This window comes from Lathyrus oleraceus, chromosome 5 (genome assembly GCF_024323335.1).
Source record: "Lathyrus oleraceus cultivar Zhongwan6 chromosome 5, CAAS_Psat_ZW6_1.0, whole genome shotgun sequence".
NCBI lineage: Eukaryota > Viridiplantae > Streptophyta > Magnoliopsida > Fabales > Fabaceae > Lathyrus > Lathyrus oleraceus.
In genome coordinates, this window is record NC_066583.1 from 68,101,086 (window position 1) to 68,122,361 (window position 21,276).

Sequence of the window (21,276 nt, forward strand, 5' to 3'; positions counted from 1 at the left end):
GAATGGATGTATTCCAATATTATACGTGTGTTCGTGTTGGCATTGAGTATGAGGATGAATTGTGTTGGTATTGAGTAGGATATTTGAGTTGATGTGCCGTTACTGAATGTGTGATATGATTAGGGTGATTAATGTGTTATTTACTTAGCATTACATGATATTTTATAATGCTTTTTATATCGATTGAGGAACTCACCCTTACAACTATTTTTCAGGTAACGAGCAGTGATTGAGTAGAAGCTAGTGCTTGGAGTCTAGTGTAGTCTCCTTAGTGGGTCATGCTCTGATAGATGTAACATCGGGACGGGATGTTTTACCTTGTTGAATAATTTTACATGTAATGTGTTACATGTTTTGCATGATTGATTTGATTTCTATCCGCTGCGTATTGTGCAAATGCTTTATGTTTTGAATTAATAAAAGAGCATGACAGTTATTTGGTGAATGGTGTGAAATGTTGTGTGACACCCTTAATTGCATAATTACTCTGATTGATATATTGCTATTTTAATTAAATATTTGGGGTATTTTAGAAGGGTGTTACATTAGTGGTATCAGAGCATAGCCGGTCGGGTCGAGTCGTAATTATTCTGTTTCCTTGTATGTGATAGGTGTTGTGTAACCCTATCCGTACTTATTGTTTTAGCTTGTTGGGTTTTCAGAATAGAGATGGCTGGAAGAGGAAGAGACGATGCTGCGATTGCTGAGGCTCTGGGTATGCTAGCTGGAGTACTTGGGGGAAACCCGAATGTTGTGGGAATGGGAGCTGCTCGTCAACTGAGTGAGTTCCAGAAGAACAATCCTCCAATGTTCAAGGGAGCATACGATCCAGATGGCGCTCAGAAGTGGTTAAAGGAGATCGAGAGGATCTTCCGAGTGACTGAGTGTGCCGATAACCAGAAGGTCAGGTTCGGTACGCATATGCTGTCAGAAGAAGCAGATGATTGGTGGGTTGCTACCCGCACTGAGTTGGAATCTGCTGGGAATACTGAGATCACTTGGGCTGTGTTCAGAGAGAGATTCCTGAGGAAGTACTTTCCAGAGGATGTCAGAGGAAAGAAAGAGATAGAGTTCTTAGAATTGAAGCAGGGCAATCGGTCTGTTACTGAGTATGCTGCTAAGTTCACAGAGCTGTCGAAGTATTACACTCCCTATGATGAGGCTATTGGGGAATTTTCGAAATGTGTGAAGTTTGAGAACGGGTTACGTCCCGAGATCAAGCAAGCTATTGGGTATCAGCGGATTAGAGTGTTTTCCGATTTGGTTGACTGTTGCAGGATTTTTGAACAGGATACCAAGGCTAGAGCAGAGAGCTATCAGCAAAGGGTTGATAGGAAAGGCAAGAATCAGAATGATCGTGGGAAACCGTATGCAGCTGGCAAAGGTTTCCAGAGACAGAGTGGGATGAAGAGGCCTAGTGGGGGAGACTCTAGTGCCCCTGCTAAGTGTTACAGATGTGGTCAGGCTGGACATCGTGTCCATGAGTGTACCAGTGCTGAGAAGAAGTGTTTCAAGTGTGGCAAAGGTGGTCACTTGGCTGCAGAGTGCCGGTTGAAGACTATGACTTGTTTCAACTGTGGAGAGGTGGGTCATATTAGCCCACAGTGTCCTAAGCCGAAGAGAGAGAACCAGTCGAGAGGCAAGGTCTTTGCTTTATCGGGTTCTGAGACTTCTGCAGATGATCGTTTGATCCGAGGTACGTGTTATATTAATGGCTTTCCTCTTGTAGCTATTATTGACACCGGTGCTACTCATTCCTTTATATCTTTGGATTGTGCTGTGAAACTTAAGTTAGAGATATCTGAGATGCATGGAAGTATGGTGATTGATACTCCTGCGAAGGGTTCAGTGACTACTACTTCAGTTTGTTTAGATTGTCCTTTGAGTATTTTTGGTAGAGACTTTGGGATGGACCTAGTGTGTCTTCCACTAGTGCAGATTGATGTTATCCTGGGTATGAACTGGTTGGTGTTTAACCGAGTTCATATCAACTGTTTTGATAAGACTATGATCTTTCCTGAGATTGAGGAAGGAAAGAGTTTGTTTCTATCAGCAAGGCAGGTGAATGAGGCAGTAGTAGATGGGGCAGAGTTGTTTATGCTGTTAGCGACTTTGGAGGCTAAAGATAAACTGGTGATTTGCGATCTAGCTGTGGTGTGTGATTTTCCTGATGTGTTTCCTGAAGAAGTGAATGAATTACCGCCAGAGCGTGAAGTTGAGTTCTCGATTGATTTGGTACCTGGTACTAGGCCGATGTCGATGGCTCCGTACCGTATGTCTGCTGTTGAGTTAACTGAATTGAAGAGTCAGTTGGAAGATCTGTTGGATAAGAAATTTATTCGTCCGAGTGTGTCACCGTGGGGTGCACCAGTGTTATTGGTTAAGAAGAAAGAAGGTACTATGAGGTTGTGTGTGGACTACAGGCAACTGAATAAAGTGACGATCAAGAATCGGTATCCTTTGCCAAGGATTGATGATTTGATGGATCAGTTGGTTGGTGCGAGTGTGTTCAGTAAAATAGATTTGAGATCTGGGTATCATCAGATACGTGTGAAAACTGAGGATATTCAGAAGACTGCTTTTAGAACAAGGTACGGACATTATGAGTATTCTGTAATGCCTTTTGGTGTGACTAATGCGCCTGGAGTATTTATGGAGTATATGAATAGGATTTTCCATCCGTACCTAGATCAGTTTGTTGTGGTGTTTATTGATGATATTTTGGTGTATTCGAAATCTGAAGAAGAGCATGCTGAGCATTTGAGGGTGGTTTTAGGAGTTCTACGAGAAAAGAAGTTATTTGCTAAACTGTCAAAGTGTGAATTTTGGTTAGAAGAGGTTAGTTTTCTTGGTCATGTGATTTCAAGAGATGGTGTTGCTGTTGATCCTTCTAAGATTGAAGTTGTATCTAAGTGGGGAGCTCCGAAGTCAGTTTCTGAGATAAGGAGTTTTCTTGGACTTGCAGGTTATTATAGGAAATTCATTGAGGGATTTTCTAAGTTGGCATTACCGTTGACGATGTTGACTAGAAAGGGGCAAGCTTTTGTTTGGGACTCAAAATGTGAAGAAGGTTTCCAAGAGTTAAAGAGAAGGTTGACTACTGCTCCTATTCTGATATTACCGAGTCCATCGGAATCATTTGAGGTTTACTGTGATGCTTCATTGTTGGGTTTGGGTGGTGTGTTGATGCAGAATAAGCAGGTTATAGCTTATGCTTCGAGACAACTGAGGGTTCATGAGAGGAACTATCCGACACACGATTTAGAGTTGGCAGCCGTGGTTTTTGTTCTGAAGTTATGGAGGCATTACTTGTACGGGTCAAGATTTGAGGTTTTCAGTGACCATAAAAGTTTAAAGTATTTGTTTGATCAGAAAGAGCTGAATATGAGACAGAGGAGATGGTTAGAGTTTTTGAAGGATTATGACTTTGGTTTGAATTACCATCCGGGTAAAGCAAACGTAGTGGCTGATGCATTGAGTCGGAAATCATTGCATATGTCTATGTTAATGGTTAAGGAATTGGATTTAATTGAGCAGTTTAGAGACTTGAGTTTGGTGTGTGAGAGTACTCACAATAGTGTTAAATTGGGAATGTTGAAGTTAATGAGTGGTATTCTGGATGAGATCAGAGAGGGTCAGAAATCCGATGTACTTTTGGTTGATAAGTTGACTCTAGTGAATCAAGGTCAAGGTGGCGAATTCAGAGTGGATGAGAATGGTGTTTTGAAATTTGGTAATCGGGTATGTATTCCGGATGTTACCGAGCTTAAGAAGAGTATTCTTGAGGAAGGACATCGTAGTGGTCTGAGTATTCATCCTGGGGCTACGAAGATGTATCATGATTTGAAAAAGTTATTTTGGTGGCCGGGAATGAAAAGAGAAATTGCGAGTTTTGTTTATTCTTGTTTGACTTGTCAGAAGTCAAAGATTGAGCATCAGAAGCCGTCTGGGCTAATGCAACCTTTGGCTATTCCAGAGTGGAAGTGGGATAGTATCAGTATGGATTTTGTTTCTGGTTTACCGAGGACAATTAAGAATTTTGAAGCTATTTGGGTGATTGTTGACAGATTGACAAAATCGGCTCATTTTATTCCGATCAGAATGGACTATCCGTTAGAGAGATTAGCCGAGTTGTATATTGAGAAAATTGTAAGTTTGCATGGTATTCCGTCGAGTATTGTTTCGGACAGAGATCCTAGATTTACATCGAAGTTTTGGGAAGGTTTGCAGAGGGCTTTGGGAACTAAGCTGAGATTGAGTTCTGCATATCATCCGCAGACTGATGGTCAGACTGAGAGGACGATTCAGTCATTGGAAGATCTTTTGAGAGCTTGTGTTTTGGAAAAGAGAGGTGCTTGGGATTGTTATTTGCCTTTGATTGAGTTTACCTACAACAATAGTTTTCATTCGAGCATTTGTATGGCACCGTTTGAAGCTTTGTATGGTAGGAGATGTCGGACGCCTTTATGTTGGTATGAGTCCAGTGAAAGTGCTGTGGTTGGACCGGAGATTGTTCAACAAACTACGGAAAAGATTAAGATGATTCAGGAGAAGATGAGGATTGCTCAGAGTCGTCAGAAGAGTTATCACGACAAGAGGAGGAAGTCACTTGAGTTTCAAGAGGGAGATCATGTGTTTCTTCGTGTTACTCCGATAACTGGGGTTGGTCGAGCTTTGAAGTCGAAGAAATTGACACCTCGATTTATTGGTCCTTATCAGATTTTGGAGAGGATAGGGGAGGTAGCCTATCGTATCGCTTTACCGCCGTCACTTGCGAATTTGCATGAGGTTTTTCATGTGTCTCAGTTGAGGAGGTACATTCCTGATCCGTCGCATGTTGTCCAAGTAGATGATGTACAGGTGAGAGATAACCTGACTGTTGAAACATCACCTATGAGGATCGAGGATCGAGAGTTGAAGCAGTTGCGGGGTAAAGAGATTGCTTTGGTAAAGGTAGCTTGGGGAGGACCAGCAGGTGGCAACGTGACTTGGGAACTTGAGAGTCAGATGAAGGAGTCTTATCCAGAGTTATTCGCTTGAGGTATGTTTTCGAGGACGAAAACTCTTTTAGTGGGGGAGAGTTGTAACACCCCGATAAAAATAAGATAATTATTTAATTTAAGTTAATATTATATTTATTAATTTAATTAAATAATTGGAATTTTTGGATTATTATTATTATTATTATTATTGGAATAATAATTATTGGAAAGTATATAAGTTGGAAATAAGGAAAAAGAGTTCTATTTTGGTAAAAAGAGTTTTCACGTGAAAGCAGAGAAGCGGCTGAAAAGAGGAAAAGGGCAAAGAGGCAGAGCAAGAGGAAGAAGGTTGGAGAAGAGAAGAGCTTGAGGCTAAAGGATTGCCGGATTAACTCAGGTAAGAGGGGTTTATCGTCGTCTAATGGGTATTATGGGTTAACATGTAATGGGTAGTGATAAACCGTTGAATTGACCCTAATTGGGATGTTGAATGCTGAAAAATTGTGTTGGATAAGTTGTGTTAAAGCTGTAATTGAATCTGTGTTTGTGTGAGTTGTGATTTCCCGAACGTATAGCTTTTTACGGAATCGGAATCGGAGGTCCGGAAGCCCTCCAACGGCGGAAAATGCGGAGAATTCTGCATTCTGCTTCGTGTTAGCGCAGAAACAGCTTTCTGTCTTGCGTTAACCGGTTAACCCAGGGTGTTAACCGGTTAACACTGTTAGGAATTGTGAAGTATTGCTGTTTTGCTTGCGTTAACCGGTTAACCCAGGGCGTTAACCGGTTAACACTGTTGTGATTTGTGAAAATTGCTGTTCTGTCTGCGTTAACCGGTTAACCCAGGGCGTTAACCGGTTAACACTGTTGAGTTTTGCCAGAAAGCGTGTTCTGTGTTGCGTTAACCGGTTAACCCAGGGCGTTAACCGGTTAACACTGTTGAAAAGTGGGAAAATTGGTATTTAAATGTTGTGTACATATTTGATGGTTGGCCTATATCGGTATGTGATATAGTAGGGATTATTTCCCGTTGTTTTGAGTAGGATAGGTATTAGTAGAGTGTGCTAATACTGTGATTGAATTATTTGGCATGACATGATATGATTATGTGATAAATATGCTGATGATGTGTGAAAATATGCATAATGTTGTGAATGTATATATTATGCATGTGTTGGTGAATGGACTGTTTTATGGCTTAGAGTGTGAGCATATGTCCATTGTGGATTGTTGTTGATGATGTTGCATTGCTAGGTGAATTAGCATGCATATTGTGGCCTTTATGGTGGTAGCTAATTCCCATGGTGAGGAATTAGTGAGTAAATCATTGTAGATTGTTGTTGATGTTTGTATGCTAGGTGATTAGCGTGCATAGCATAGCCCTTGGGGTGGTAGCTAATTCCCATGGTGAGGAATTAGTGAGTGAGTCACTAGGTCTCAAATGAGTGGGACTAGTGGGCTTGGTAGCCGTATCTGGATTTGATCGGTGAGGTTGAACTATATGTTCACGAATAGTCGGTACCGCATGCATGGAGTCTCATTGCATAATGTATGTATGGTGTATAATATGAATGGATGTATTCCAATATTATACGTGTGTTCGTGTTGGCATTGAGTATGAGGATGAATTGTGTTGGTATTGAGTAGGATATTTGAGTTGATGTGCCGTTACTGAATGTGTGATATGATTAGGGTGATTAATGTGTTATTTACTTAGCATTACATGATATTTTATAATGCTTTTTATATCGATTGAGGAACTCACCCTTACAACTATTTTTCAGGTAACGAGCAGTGATTGAGTAGAAGCTAGTGCTTGGAGTCTAGTGTAGTCTCCTTAGTGGGTCATGCTCTGATAGATGTAACATCGGGACGGGATGTTTTACCTTGTTGAATAATTTTACATGTAATGTGTTACATGTTTTGCATGATTGATTTGATTTCTATCCGCTGCGTATTGTGCAAATGCTTTATGTTTTGAATTAATAAAAGAGCATGACAGTTATTTGGTGAATGGTGTGAAATGTTGTGTGACACCCTTAATTGCATAATTACTCTGATTGATATATTGCTATTTTAATTAAATATTTGGGGTATTTTAGAAGGGTGTTACAGTGAACATCTAAGAAGTTTTACTTCCTCACCCTCCCCATTTTTTTTGTTTCCTTAAACCTTCATTTGCATGTTAATTCAAAACCTGAAAACTATTGTGCAAACATTTTCATCTCTTTTCAAATTAGAAACCTAGGCCTTAGGCCTTTGACTTTTTCAAACTCCATTTCATAATACTTCTTTGAATTGAATTCTAATCATACTTTGACCACTTTTTTGTGAATAAATCCTAATTGGTTAATCCAACTCATTCAATTGTTTTGTGGCTTTGTCCATTCTTGATAAGTTTTTATACATTAGCCATAGGTTTGATTTATCCTAGTTGGTTGATGTTAATCTCACCTTTTGTCCTTAGTGATTGAATTGTAAGACTTCCTTGCTTATTATAGGGTTAACCCCTCACTAGCAAGTTGAAGCTTTTCTCACATGGTGGACTTGTTGTTTGTATAAGGTTGAGTTTTCTCCCGTGGATAACGAAAGACCTTAGGGCTTTTGTTTTAAAATGAACCCACTCATATTTTGGAAATTTTTTAGCCGAACTACGGCGTTTTGATCCTTACCTTCCATGGAAAGGTACGTAGGCAACGGGTTCATCCGTTCAAACACAAAAATAATAAATTGTATATTCTTTTCTCATCCCTTCCATCATTGTTTGCACAATATGTCATAAACAAATAAACTTTTTATACAACAAGCGTGAAAAGAGGTTCCCTAGGAGTACCTAGGACGTTTTGGGTGCCTAACACCTTCCCATTACGTAATTAACCCCTTACCCAGATCTCTGACCTTTTCATTAGTTTTCTATGTGTAAAACTTCTTAGGCTTTTGTTCGCTTTTTAGCCATTCCTTTGGATAAATAAAAGTGCGGTGGCGACTCTATCTTTGTATGCTTTGCTTTTGATTTAATCAATAAATCATAAAGTGACGAATACACCGCTACAGAAAAGTAGTCACAAGATCTAAAAGCTTCTAGGTGATCCTTTGTGCAATGATATGGCCAAGAGAAGACAAAGGCAAGCATGGCAATGGTTCCCAAAGCTCTCATCCATCAAATATGCCTCCCTAGAATCTCAATTCATCATATTGATCAAAGCAAGTCAAAGGGTTTGAGGTTTGTTTCCCAAGGAAACCCTAATTCATCTGATCATCAACAATGCCTTGCTCATGAAGCAACCTCAGCCCATGGTTAAATAAAATCAAGGGAAGTTCTTTAATTCATCATTTCATGCATATTTGAACTTATTTGAGTATCCTCAATCATCAATTCATCAAGATATGAGTTGTGGACTTGAGAAGTTGATTAGTCAATTCATTTGACTATTTTGAAATGCACTGAGACCTAACTTTTTTTGTGTTGGTCAAATGGAGATGAACCCAAGAGAAAAAAGTTTTCTTAGGGACAATATGAACAACTTTCATGTTCATCAAAATTGGATTTTAAGCTTGGAAGATCATCATCCATTCCAAGACATTATAGGTCATTTTGACTGAAACCCTAATTTTGGGTCAACTTCCCAAGAACATAACTCATTAATTTTTTATGATTTTGATGTGGAACCAAATGCATTGGAAATCTTATTGTGTCTAATTCAAATATTATGTTGAGAAAATTTATAAAATCTCAAAAGAAATACATGTGATAATGCAAAACATTATAGGTCACTTTGGATCAAATGCATTGAAATGGAAAAAAGTCCAACTTCAAGTGCCCATAACTTCTTCATCAAAATTCCAAATGATGCAAAGTTTAAGTCCAAATTGATTGTCTTGAAAATATTTACAAGTTTCATGTTGAAGGTTGTATCATTTAGAACTTTCTTCATTGAGAAGATGGGCTTGAACATTGGCCAAATTTGGAAACTTCACTTATGCATGTTTTGCACCTTACACTTTAAACTCAAAATTCACTTATTTCCAAAGCCCAATTGAAATTTTGGTCAACATATCATTTGTTCCTTATGCAACAAGCTTTCTAACCATTACTCATGAGGTAGCATTTGGAGTTTGGAAGCACCATTTTCGAAGGCATGAAGATTTAATGCATTTTGTGAAATTTAATTCAAATTTCCATGCATGAGCTGTTTATACTCAATGTACACGTTCATTTGCAATCCACATGAGCTCAGCAGGTCATTCCAATACTCATTGGGCCTTCCACATGATCACATAAGCCCATGCAAGGAAAATCCATTTGCCATGCACACGAGTAAACTCACTTGTTCAGCCAATTCCAGCTATAAATACATGTGATATGCTTCATAATTAACTAATCTAAGGGCGCCTGAAATGCTGCGAGAGTGAATTCCCAACCATACCAAAGGAACTAAATCCATTTTCTTCAAAAATTCAGATCTGAAATTCAATTGAATTTGGTTGAATCTTCAGATCTAAAGTTCCTAAACCTTCATCATTTGATCCATAGAAGTTCTGTTTTGCAAAAGGAACCAAGGAAAGGGACTCAAATCTTCACAATCCAAAGGTGTGGATCAACTGGTTTTTGCTTCGAATCTCTTTGTTCTTTGATCTATTGGCCTTGATATTGTGTTGTCTGAAGTCCTCTCTATAGAGGCATCATTGCTGTATGCTTAATTTGTGAAATCGAGCAAGTTCATGATGAACACCATCAAGCTTCCATCTCTGATTTTTCCCTTAATAGGAATCTAGAGTGGAAGTGAGTGGTACAGGAGTGATGTACATCACTTCCTCTTCCGAATGGTGCCTAGATCGTCCATTTTAATGAGCATTTGAACCTCTGTGTTTTTTGGCCCTCGCCGGAGCTCACCGGAGAAGACGGTGGCGTTGGCCACCGTCTCATTTCCAGATGCAATGTGGATCGTTGATCTCAATTCCCAGATCTAATCTCCACCCTCCAATGTTATGACTTATTTTAATTCAGTGTGTGGTTGCATTGACTGAGGACTTTGGTGTGCACGCATGCCATGACCATTAGATCCTCCACGTCAATTAATGAAATCTCATCCAAGCGCTGTGGTTTTTTCTGGTTTTCATAATTTCCATTTTATTTCTTTTACTTCATTTAACTTCAAAAATTCATAACTCTTTAATTTTAATTCCAAAAAATATGGGACCAATTGCATTATTTCTCTTTTTAATTCTAGTTTCTAAAAATGATTTTTAATCTTATTTATTTTATCATTTGATATTTTTTGTGAATTTTCTCTTTTCTGGTTATTTTTAATTCATTTTAAATAGTTTTTGATATTCAAAAAATACAAAAATATTTTCTCAATCTATTTGAATGATGATGGATCTATGAAAAATATTCTCATCAATTTTTTAATTGATTTGAGATTTATTTGAGATTTTAGTTCAATTAGGTTATTTTTATTCATTTTTAATTGATTAAAAATAGTTTCTGACTTTTAAAAATGCTGAAAATTTTTGTCAAACTTTGTTTGACCTTGTTGAACTTGGGATAAATCACTTGGACTTTTCAAAGTTGATTTGAAGTGATTTTGAAGTTTGACCTCTCTTTAATATTTTAATTCAAGTTTATTTTAAAATATTAAAAATGCCAAAAATATTTTGTTCATTTCTTGACTTCCAATCTTCATCCTACTTCTGTTTTTGATAGTTTGCCCATGATCCTCAATGTCATTGGTCAACACTTATTGATTGGTACATTCCACTTCATTTAATGCACTTTATTATTTTCATTTCCATTATCCATTTTCTTCTTCTTCTCTTCTTTTGGATCAATGAGTTAAAGGTTGATAAGTTAGCATTGGTTAGGGAGGTTTAATCTTCCTTGATTCAAATCTAATTCATCTTGATCAAATGATCAAGTGAATGGCTTTGCATTAAGGATAGATTGCTTCCTAAATCATGCAAAGGACTTAAACCAATACAAGATCATTTCTCTTCTTCTTTTTGGCATGGCAAGTTGTTGGAACTTGGTTCACTAATCAAGACTTCTAACTTGTGTTGTTGCCTACATTATTATTGATCGGCCTTAGATAGTTGTGACTTCTACATAAGTCCAATTACGATTGCTTAACATAGCGCTAAATTTGCCTTATGGCACACTAACTACTAACATTAACCATTAACCACTAACATTTACTTTTTGCACTTTACATTTATGCAATTTACTATTCTTGTACATATTATTCATTTGCTTTTCCCTTTGCTCACTTGAGCACATGTTTATGTTAATGCAATTTTCCTTTTGCTCACTTGAGCACATAATTGTGTATATATATTATTGTCATTGTGTTTGTGCTTTGATTGTTGTTGACCAAATGCAAAAATGGACAAATGGACTTAGACTTTAGGACCTTCCCCAAGCTAATGGAGTTTTAAGAGAAATTAGGCCTCATGCCTTTAGAGTGCTTAAAATGTCAAAGAGCAACTTGGCCTCATGCCTTTAGAGTGCTTAAAATGTCAAAGAGCAACTAGGCCTCATGCCTTTAGAATGCTTAAGGCTTGAAGATGAACATTGAAAGGATTAAACACTAAACTCCCTCTTGTCCATTCTTTGATTGCATTATGAAACTTTTTAATGTGTGTGCTCTTGTGCTAGGGATTCCATCATTGAGCCAAATTGAGGAACCATTGCCATGAGTTTCTAAGAGAGAGAGATCTAAAAGCCATTGGAAGATTCCTAGGATCTTGTTGTGATTGTGTGCTTGCTTGCTTGAGTATTTGTTTATCTTGCTTATTCCAAAGGATGGGAGCTACTTGGATCATCAATATGATCTCAAGAGAGGAACTCCATCTGTGGTCTTGTTCTCTTTTCCCTTACCTCTTGTATGTTTAGGATTTAGCCTTTCTTCTTCTTCTCTCCACTCTAACCCAAGCCAAATCTTTTGTGCAAACATTTAACCTTTGTTTTCAAACATTAGAAACCTAAGCCTTATGCTTTTGATTTTCAAACATTCTTTTCATAATACTTATTTTGAATTGAGTCTTTAAGTCAACTTTGACCATATTTTGTACATACTTTTCATTGGTAAATATAACCCATTCAAATGCTTTTTGTGGTTTCAATGGCCACTCTCTTAATCAAAACTTTTTCATAATCCTTAGCTATTAGGTTTGAGTTATCCTTGAGATATAGGTAATACTCACCTATATCCTTAGTGATGGACAATGAGTCTTCCATGCTTATTATAGGGTTAACCCCTCACTAGCATGTTGAAGCTATCCTCATATGGTGGATTTGTGGTTTTAGGTTGAGTTTTCTCCCTTGGATAACAAAAGACCTTAAGGCTTTTGGACCAATCAATTCACCCACTCATTTTTTGAGATTTTTACCCCGAACTACGAGGTTTTGATCCTAATCTTTTTTTAAGATGGTACGTAGGCAATGGGTTTATCCATCCAAACACAAAATGTAAATAAACTTGTATATTCTCTTCTTATCTCTTCAGTCATTGTTTGCACAAATAATTTTTCACAAAAATACCAACCTTACAATAAATGTGAAAAGGGCTCCCTAGGAGTACCTAGGATGTTTTGGGTGCTTAAAACCTTCCCATTGCATAACCAACCCCCTTACCCAGATCTCTGACATTTTTACTAGTTTTTGATTCGATAAAACTTTTAGGTTTTTGTTCGCTTTCTAACCATTCCTTTGGATAAATAGAAGTGCGGTGGCGACTCGACTTGTATGGTTTACCTTGGATTTAGTCAATATCTCTAATGGTAACGAATACCCCGCTACAGAAAAGTGGCGACTCTGCTGGGGAACTATATTTGCCTACTTTTCATATGTGTTGTATTGTATTGTATTTTGTCTTGTGACATGTTTTTGTGCAATTTGGGATTACTGTATTGTATGTAATGATTGAATTGCTTGAATATTAATTCCTTGTATGCTTGGTGATCTTTGTGAGATGAGTTCTATACCCGAACTCGAGTGCACTTAGGATAGGAGAATGGAATAGTCTTGTTGACTTGTGTGGAGTTATTCCTTAGCAAGTTGACTTGCAAGTCCATTCACTTGGTGGAGGTCATGTTGGGATCAATAATGTCACACAAGTAGTTGTGGTTAGACATTACTCTTTCCAATAAAGACCTTAGAAGCCAAGGACCTTAGTATACCAATCCCATCTTGGCCTATTTTTAGGATGTAGTGCGAAAGTCATTCAAGTGTAAAATTTGATACGATTGTTACGCGATACTACACTCATAAGAGTCTCTCTTGAGAATATTTTTGGAATACGAGTAGTCGTTTCTCCGATAATATCCGAAAGATGGGATGATGACTATGGGAACCTCTTGTAGAACATGTTTGGCAGGTTAAACCCTAGTACGCTCCCTTTGGGTGGTTCTTAACCGAGACTCCACGTTCGTGACTTGCAACAAACCCTTGATTCGTGGTTGATCCGTTCATGTATCCTTAATATCAATGGAACTTGGGTGTTTATAAGGTGTAAACCATAATCCACCAAAATGGATGATTGATATTAAGGATAATATGATCCATCCCATGACCTTTGTTTGGTGTGCTTTGTTTGATCCTTGAGTGTGATTGTTGCATCCATATCATCAAAACAATCAGAAAATTTTCAAGGAACTTAAGAGGTCTATTTGCAAATTTTCAGACATGGAAAGACAAAGAAGGAATACAAAGAAGTACAGTTTCAGACAACCAGACTTGAAAGAGCTAAGGAAATTGACATCCTATGTATTAGATCCTTTGGGTTTCAAGGCTCGTTTTGGGAAGCTTCTTCCTCTTCCGACTACTCAGGTGGACGACGGGTTGATGAGTGTATTGGTGCAGTTTTATGATCCTTTGTACCATTGCTTCACATTTCCGGATTTTTAGCTTTTGCCTACGCTTGAGGAGTATGCCTATCTTGTGGGCATACCTATTCTAGACCAGTTGTCGTTCAGTGGCTTGGAGAGTATTCCTACTTCTCGAGAGATAGCTGATATGTTGCATATAGATGAATCTCTGGTTGGTGCTCATATGACTACCAAAGGTGGAATTCAAGGTCTCCCTTCTGAGTTCCTTATTGCTCAAGCTACTGTGTATGGGAAGGCCATGAGTGAGGACGCCTTTGAGGCCATATTTGTACTTCTCATCTATGGGTTAATGTTATTCCCCAACATCGACAAGTTTGTGGATGTGAATGCTATTAGGATTTTCTCTACTCTTAATCCCATTCCGACTCTGTTGGGTGACACTTATTTCTCTTTGCATATGAGGAATGCAAAGGGTGGTGGTGCCATTGTGTGCTGTTTGCCTCTGTTGTATAAGTGGTTTATTTCTCACTTACCGCAGACGGTCGCCTTCAAGGAGAACAAGGGATGTCTACGGTGGTCCACGAGACTTATGTCTCTCACTAACGATGATATTTCTTGGTACAACCGTGTGTATGATGGCGTGCAAATTATCGACTCTTGTGGTGAGTTCTACAATGTACCTCTTCTTGGTACATGTGGTGGGATTAGCTACAACCCCGTTTTGGCACGTCGTCAGCTTGGGTTCCCCCTAAAGGATAAACCCAATAACATTCTGTTAGAGGGTATATTCTTTCAGGAGGGTAAAGATCCCCAAGGCTTGAAGGACAGGATGGTCCGCGCCTGACGCAAGATTCATAGGAAAGGAAGGAAGGAGCTAGGTCCAAAGAACTGTGTCGCTTTGGAGCCTTACACTGCTTGGGTTAGAAGGAGAGCTTCTGAGTACCTCATGCCTTACGAGTATCCGAGACCTACACCTTTGGTTGAGGTTGGGCCTTCAACCCTCCCTGACCAAGGAGTAGAGGAGTTGAGAGACGAAGACCGTTCACATGCTTTGATCCGTGAACGAGAAGAGTTGCTTCAGCAGATCAAGGAGAAGGATGCTTTGATAGAGTTCCTTGAGCATCAGGTTATTTATGATCCTAATGACGCATGGACTTCTCTACTTCCTCAGCCCTCCTGGTTTTGGAAGAGGAAGTACGATCGACTCGCCAAGGAGAAAGCAAATATGGAGGCAGCCTATGAGGAGGAGGTGAAGAGGCTTCGTGCATCTTATCTTCCTGTGTACCGAGCTTTAGATGATTGTTTCTAGGGATCCATATGATGTTTATTTTCTTTTTCTCTTATATTTGGTTACCAATACTGTACTTTTTTGGTGTAAAAAAATATCATTGATGAGATGTTTCCATATATGATAAAAGTATAATATTTCCCAAAAATTGCAAATAGAACTCTAAAGTTCCTTTGAAATAAAAACAAATCATATGCACAAGCATTGCATGCATCATGTGCATAAGCAGGTTTTGTTCCCGGCTTCTTGTCCTATGGTCTAACTCTGTGTTCTTCATTTATTTTAAAGACAAGCTGACTCACCAGTACTACACTAGAGCCAACTCTTCGAGACTGATGGATCATTTGGAACAAGAGAACCGCGAGCTGAAAGAAGAGGTAACCAGATTAACAGCCCTGATGGAGTCATTCTTGGCCGCTCAAAGCCAGTCTTCTCCAACACCTGTAACTCCTCCCTAGAGGACAGTCATTTATGAGATTGCGACTTCTACTGTGCCTGCTGCAACAGCCCAATTTGCGCCATCTATGCCAGCCGGGTTCCCTTGGGGAATGCCCGCCAATTTTATTGCAGAGGGCTTCGCTCCTACTCTTGCTTCTTTGCCGGCATCTAGCCCGGTCCTTTCAGTGCCACCTCCCGTTGTGCACACACTACCAAGAGTTGAAGATACCATCTACCATTCTGAGCCATCTGAGGGCCCAGACGTTTATGAGAAGATGGATGACATGAAAGATCAACTCCTTGAGCTTCGCAAGGAATTGAAGACTTTGAGGGGGAAGGACCTCTTTGGTAAGAGTGCTGCTGAGTTGTGCCTCGTGCCCAACATGAAGATCCCTATTAAATTCAAAGTACCTGACTTTGATAAGTATAAGGGAAACAAATGCCCTCTCAGCCATCTTGTGATGTATGCTCGCAAGATGTCGACGCAAACTGATAATGACCAACTGCTCATCCACTATTTCCAGGATAGTCTGTCCGGTGCCGCTCTCCGGTGGTACATGGGTCTGGAAAGTTCGAACATCCGCTCTTTCAACGATCTTGGCGAGGCCTTCGTCAAGCAATATAAATATAATGTGGATATGGCTTCTGATAGGGACCAGCTGAGGACAATGTCCCAGAAAGAGAAAGAGACCTTCAAAGAATACGCCCAGAGGTGGTGCGAGTTGGCAGCTCAGATAGTGCCACCCCTTGAGGAGAAAGAGATGACCAAGATCTTTTTGAAGACCTTGAGTTCGTTCTACTACGAGAGGATGATAGCTAGTGCTCCCTCAGACTTCACTGAGATGGTGAATATGGGAATGAGACTGGAAGAGGGGGTCCGTGAAGGACGTTTGACTCGCGAGGAAGGTTCTTCAGCAAAGAGATATGGAAGCTTTGCAAAGAAGAAAGAGGGAGAGGCACATGTTGTGTCTTCCCATGTCAAGAGAAGACCCTCTGTGAAGAGGAAGATTGCTCGCCCAGTCAACAACCAGCATCAGGTGGCTCATATAGCACCTGTTTTCAGGGAAGCTCAGCATTATCAACAACAACCATCTCAGCAATATCAGCAACAACAACAACAGGCCTACCAGCCTCGGAACAACAACAACAATGCCAGCACCAGCTATGAGAGGAAGAGGGTCACCTTTGATCCAATTCCAATGACTTATGCTGAACTCTATCCATCTCTGATTGATAGAAAGTTAATTACTCCACGAGACCCTCCCGCTGTACCTGCTAACCCCCAGTGGTGGTACAAGCCAGAACTTCATTGTGTATATCATTCCGGTGCTCCCGGACATGACGTGGAGAATTGTTATCCCTTGAAGACCAAGGTGCAAGACCTTGTGAGAAGTGGGATTTTGTTTTTCGAGGATGTAGGTCCGAACGTGAAGAAGAACCCATTGCCCTGTCAATATGGTCCAGGGCTGCCCTGGCAAATACAAAGTCAAATATGTCAGTCATATTCGACAATCGCTGGTTGAGATGCATCGTTTGCTGTGTGACTATAGCCATTATGAGCATGACCACGATAGATGTCGAGTTTGTTCTGTCAATCAGAGAGGTTGTCGCAAGGTGCGCAAGGATGTTCAGGAAATGCTTGATGAATGAGTCATTGAGATCCTTCAGAACAGAAATGTTGACGAAGACGCTGTTGAAGTCAACGTAATTTCTCCGGTATTCCGGATACCCGAGCCTGTTGTCATCAAGTATGATGGTAGCAAGCAGAAGGTTGTTCCTGCTCTGACTATCAAGCCAGCCGGACCTGTACCGTACTCCTCCGAGAAGGCGGTTCCTTATCGCTACAATGTTGTAGCAGTGGAAAATGGGAAAGAGGTTTCCTTGCCCTCTTCATCCGTCGTTAACATTGCTGACGTTAGTGGCTTGACCCGCAGCGGTCGTGTTTTTTCGGCTCCGTTGAAGCCTCAAGCTGATGTTCAAGGAAGTGTTGATACTGGTTTTGTTGAACGCCCGATTGGGAATGCTGCGAGCGCTCCGAATCTGGCGCTTGTTGCTAAGCCCTCCTCTACGTTGAGAATTCCTACTTTTTGCTGGCCCGAGTGGCAATACGAGAGAAGATTGTGATGAGATGTTGAGGCTCATCAAAAGAAGCGAGTACAACGTTGTAGATCAGCTTCTACAAACGCCATCCAAGATATCCGTGTTATCATTGCTATTAAATTCAAAACCTCACCGAGAAGCTCTGCAGAAGGTATTGGATGTGGCGTATGTGGATCACGATGTCACGATAAAGGAATTTGATAGTATTGTTGCAAACATCACCGCTTGTAACAATTTAAGCTTTTGTGATGCTGATCTCCCCGAAGAGGGAAGAGATCACAACTTGGCATTACACATATCGATGAGTTTCAAAGATGACGCCATGTCCAATGTGTTGGTGGACACTGGGTCATCGTTGAATGTATTGCCGAAGACCACTCTTGCGAAGTTATCATATCAGGGGCCTCCCATGAGGCAGAGTGAAGTAGTTGTGAAGGCTTTCGACGGGTCTCGCAAAACTGTGATTGGTGAGGTTGATCTCCCAGTCAAAATCGGACCAAGTGATTTCCAGATTACCTTCCAGGTTATGGACATTCACCCATCGTATAGCTGTCTCCTAGGCAGACCATGGATTCACGAGGCTAGCACCGTGACATCCACCCTACACCAGAAACTGAAATTTGTAAAGAAAAAGAAGTTGGTGGTGGTAGGGGGAGAAAAGGCTCTCCTGGTTATCCATTTGTCTTCCTTCTCTTATATAGATGCCGAGGATGAAGTTGGAACGCCCTTCCAAGCTTTATCTATTGCTGAACCTATTAAGAAGGGAACTCCTTCATTTGCTTCCTATAAAGATGCAAAGTTGGCCATTGAGCATGGTGCTACTGCTGGTTTGGGGCAAATGATTGAGTTGAAAGACAATAAGTCTCGGGCTGGCATAGGCTATTCTTCTGGGGTCTTCAACAAGCAAGGGTTGTTCAAGAGTGGAGGATTCATCCACGCCGGTCAAGACGAAGAGGCTGCTGCCATTTTGGAAGAAGAGGAAGAGGATTCCGGCAATTTCATCATCCCTGGAGGGGTCTGGAATAATTGGGTCGCTGTGGATATTCCAACAGTTATCCATAAGTCAAAGTAATGTTCATTGTGTTTAAAAAACCCTTCTCCCATGCCAAAAGGAGAAGTGATGACATTGTTGGCACATAAATACAATGATGTTTTCATTCAATAAATTCATGTTAAATGTTTTTTTTCCAATTATTTTCCCTTTTTGCTTTTGCATGAAATTGGTGATCACATAAAACCCTAAAAATAAGAATAAAATCAATCTTTTTCATCTGCATAATGATTTGCCTTGGTTAAATTCTAAAGTTTCTTTTATATCCAAAATCATTATGCAGGTTAATCAAACCCATTGAACATAATGATCCAAATCCATCTCCCAACTTTGAATTACCTGTATTTGAGGCGGAAGAAGATGATGTTGAAGGGATTCCTGACGAGATTACCCGTCTACTTAAGCATGAGGAGAAGATCATTCAGCCAAATCTAGAGAATCTAGAAACAGTTAATTTGGGGTCTGAAGATCGTGTGCGAGAAGTGAAGATTGGGGCACTCCTGGAAGAATCTGTTAAGAAGGGGTTGATTGAATTGCTACGAGAATATGTTGACGTCTTTGCCTGGTCATATGAAGACATGCCTGGTCTAGATACAGATATCGTGCAACATTTTCTACCTTTGAAGCCTGAGTGCGTACCTGTGAAGCAGAAGCTCAGAAGAACTCATCCCGACATGGCAGTAAAGATCAAGGAAGAAGTTCAGAAGCAAATTGATGCGGGGTTTCTGGTGACTTCTACATATCCTCAATGGGTGGCCAATATTGTGCCCGTGCCTAAGAAAGATGGAAAAGTCCGAATGTGTGTGGACTATAGAGACTTGAATAAAGCTAGCCCAAAAGATGATTTCCCTCTACCACATATTGATATGTTGGTAGATAATACAGCTAAGTTCAAGGTCTTCTCATTTATGGACGGATTTTCCGGATATAATCAAATCAAAATGGCACCCGAGGATATGGAGAAGACAATATTCATCACACCTTGGGGAACATTCTATTATCGAGTGATGCCCTTCGGTTTGAAGAACTCCGGAGCCACGTATCAACGAGCCATGACTACCTTGTTTCATGATATGATGCATAAGGAGATCGAGGTATATGTTGATGATATGATCGCTAAGTCAAGAACGGAAGTTGAACATGTAGAGCACCTGTTGAATCTTTTTCAGCGTTTGAGGAAGTATAAGCTTCGTCTGAATCCCAACAAGTGTACATTTGGAGTCCGTTCCGGCAAGCTTTTGGGTTTTATCATTAGTGAAAGAGGTATTGAGGTTGATCCTGCAAAGGTCAAAGCAATACAAGAGATGCCTGCGCCCAAAACTGAAAAGCAAGTCCGAGGTTTTCTTGGCCGCTTGAATTATATTTCCAGATTCATATCCCACATGACTGCCACATGTGCAGGGTTTAACGACAGCTACCAAATATTTGGGCGATCCTTTTCTCGAACCCATACGCGTTTTGGTAGGTCTTACTGTAACATGTTTGTCTGGAAATTCAAGCTCCTCCGGAAAGATCAGTCTCATGATTGGACCGAGGATTGCCAAAAGGATTTTGATAGCATTAAAGAGTATTTGTCTGAACCTCCGATTTTGTCTCCGCCCGTGGAAGGGAGACCATTGATTATGTATCTGACAGTTCTTGAAGACTCAATGGGTTGTGTCCTTGGTCAGCAAGATGCATCAGGGAAGAAAGAGTATGCCATCTACTACTTGAGTAAGAAGTTTACTGATTGTGAGTCTCGATACTCAATGCTTGAGAAAACATGTTGTGCTTTGGCTTGGGCTGCTAAGCGCTTACGCCAGTATATGTTGAATCATACGACTTGGTTGATATCCAAAATGGATCCAATCAAGTATATCTTTGAGAAGCCTGCTTTAACAGGGAAGATTTCCCGTTGGCAGATGTTGTTATCTGAGTATGATATTGAGTATCAGGCTCAGAAGGCCATTAAAGGTAGTATTTTGGCAGACCACTTGGCACATCAACCAATTGAAGAATACCAGTCAGTTCAGTATGACTTCCCAGATGAGGAGATTCTGTACTTGAAAATGAAAGATTACGATGAGCCTACGCTCGATGAAGGGCCAGAGCCTGGTTCCCGATGGAGCATGGTGTTTGATGGCACTGTAAATCAATACAGAAATGGTATTGGGGCAGTGATTATTACTCCTCAGGGCACACATTTTCCTTTTACAGCAAGGCTAACTTTCAAATGCACGAACAATATGGCTGAATATGAGGCCTGTATCATGGGATTGGAGGAATGCATTGATCTTAGGATCAAACATCTTGATGTTTATGGTGATTCGACCCTCGTTGTTAATCAGATTAAGGGTGAATGGGAAACGAATCAGCCCGGCCTCATCCCATATAAGGATTATGAGAGGAGGATTTCAATGTTCTTTACTGAAGTTGACTTCCATCATATTCCTCGAGATGAGAATCGGATGGCAGACGCTCTCGCTACACTTGCTTCAATGATTGTAGTCAAACTTTGGAATGAAGTCCCCAATATCATTGTGATGCGCTTGGATAGACCAGCTCATGTATTTGCAGTAGAGGAGGTGCAAGATGATAAGCCATGGTATTATGAT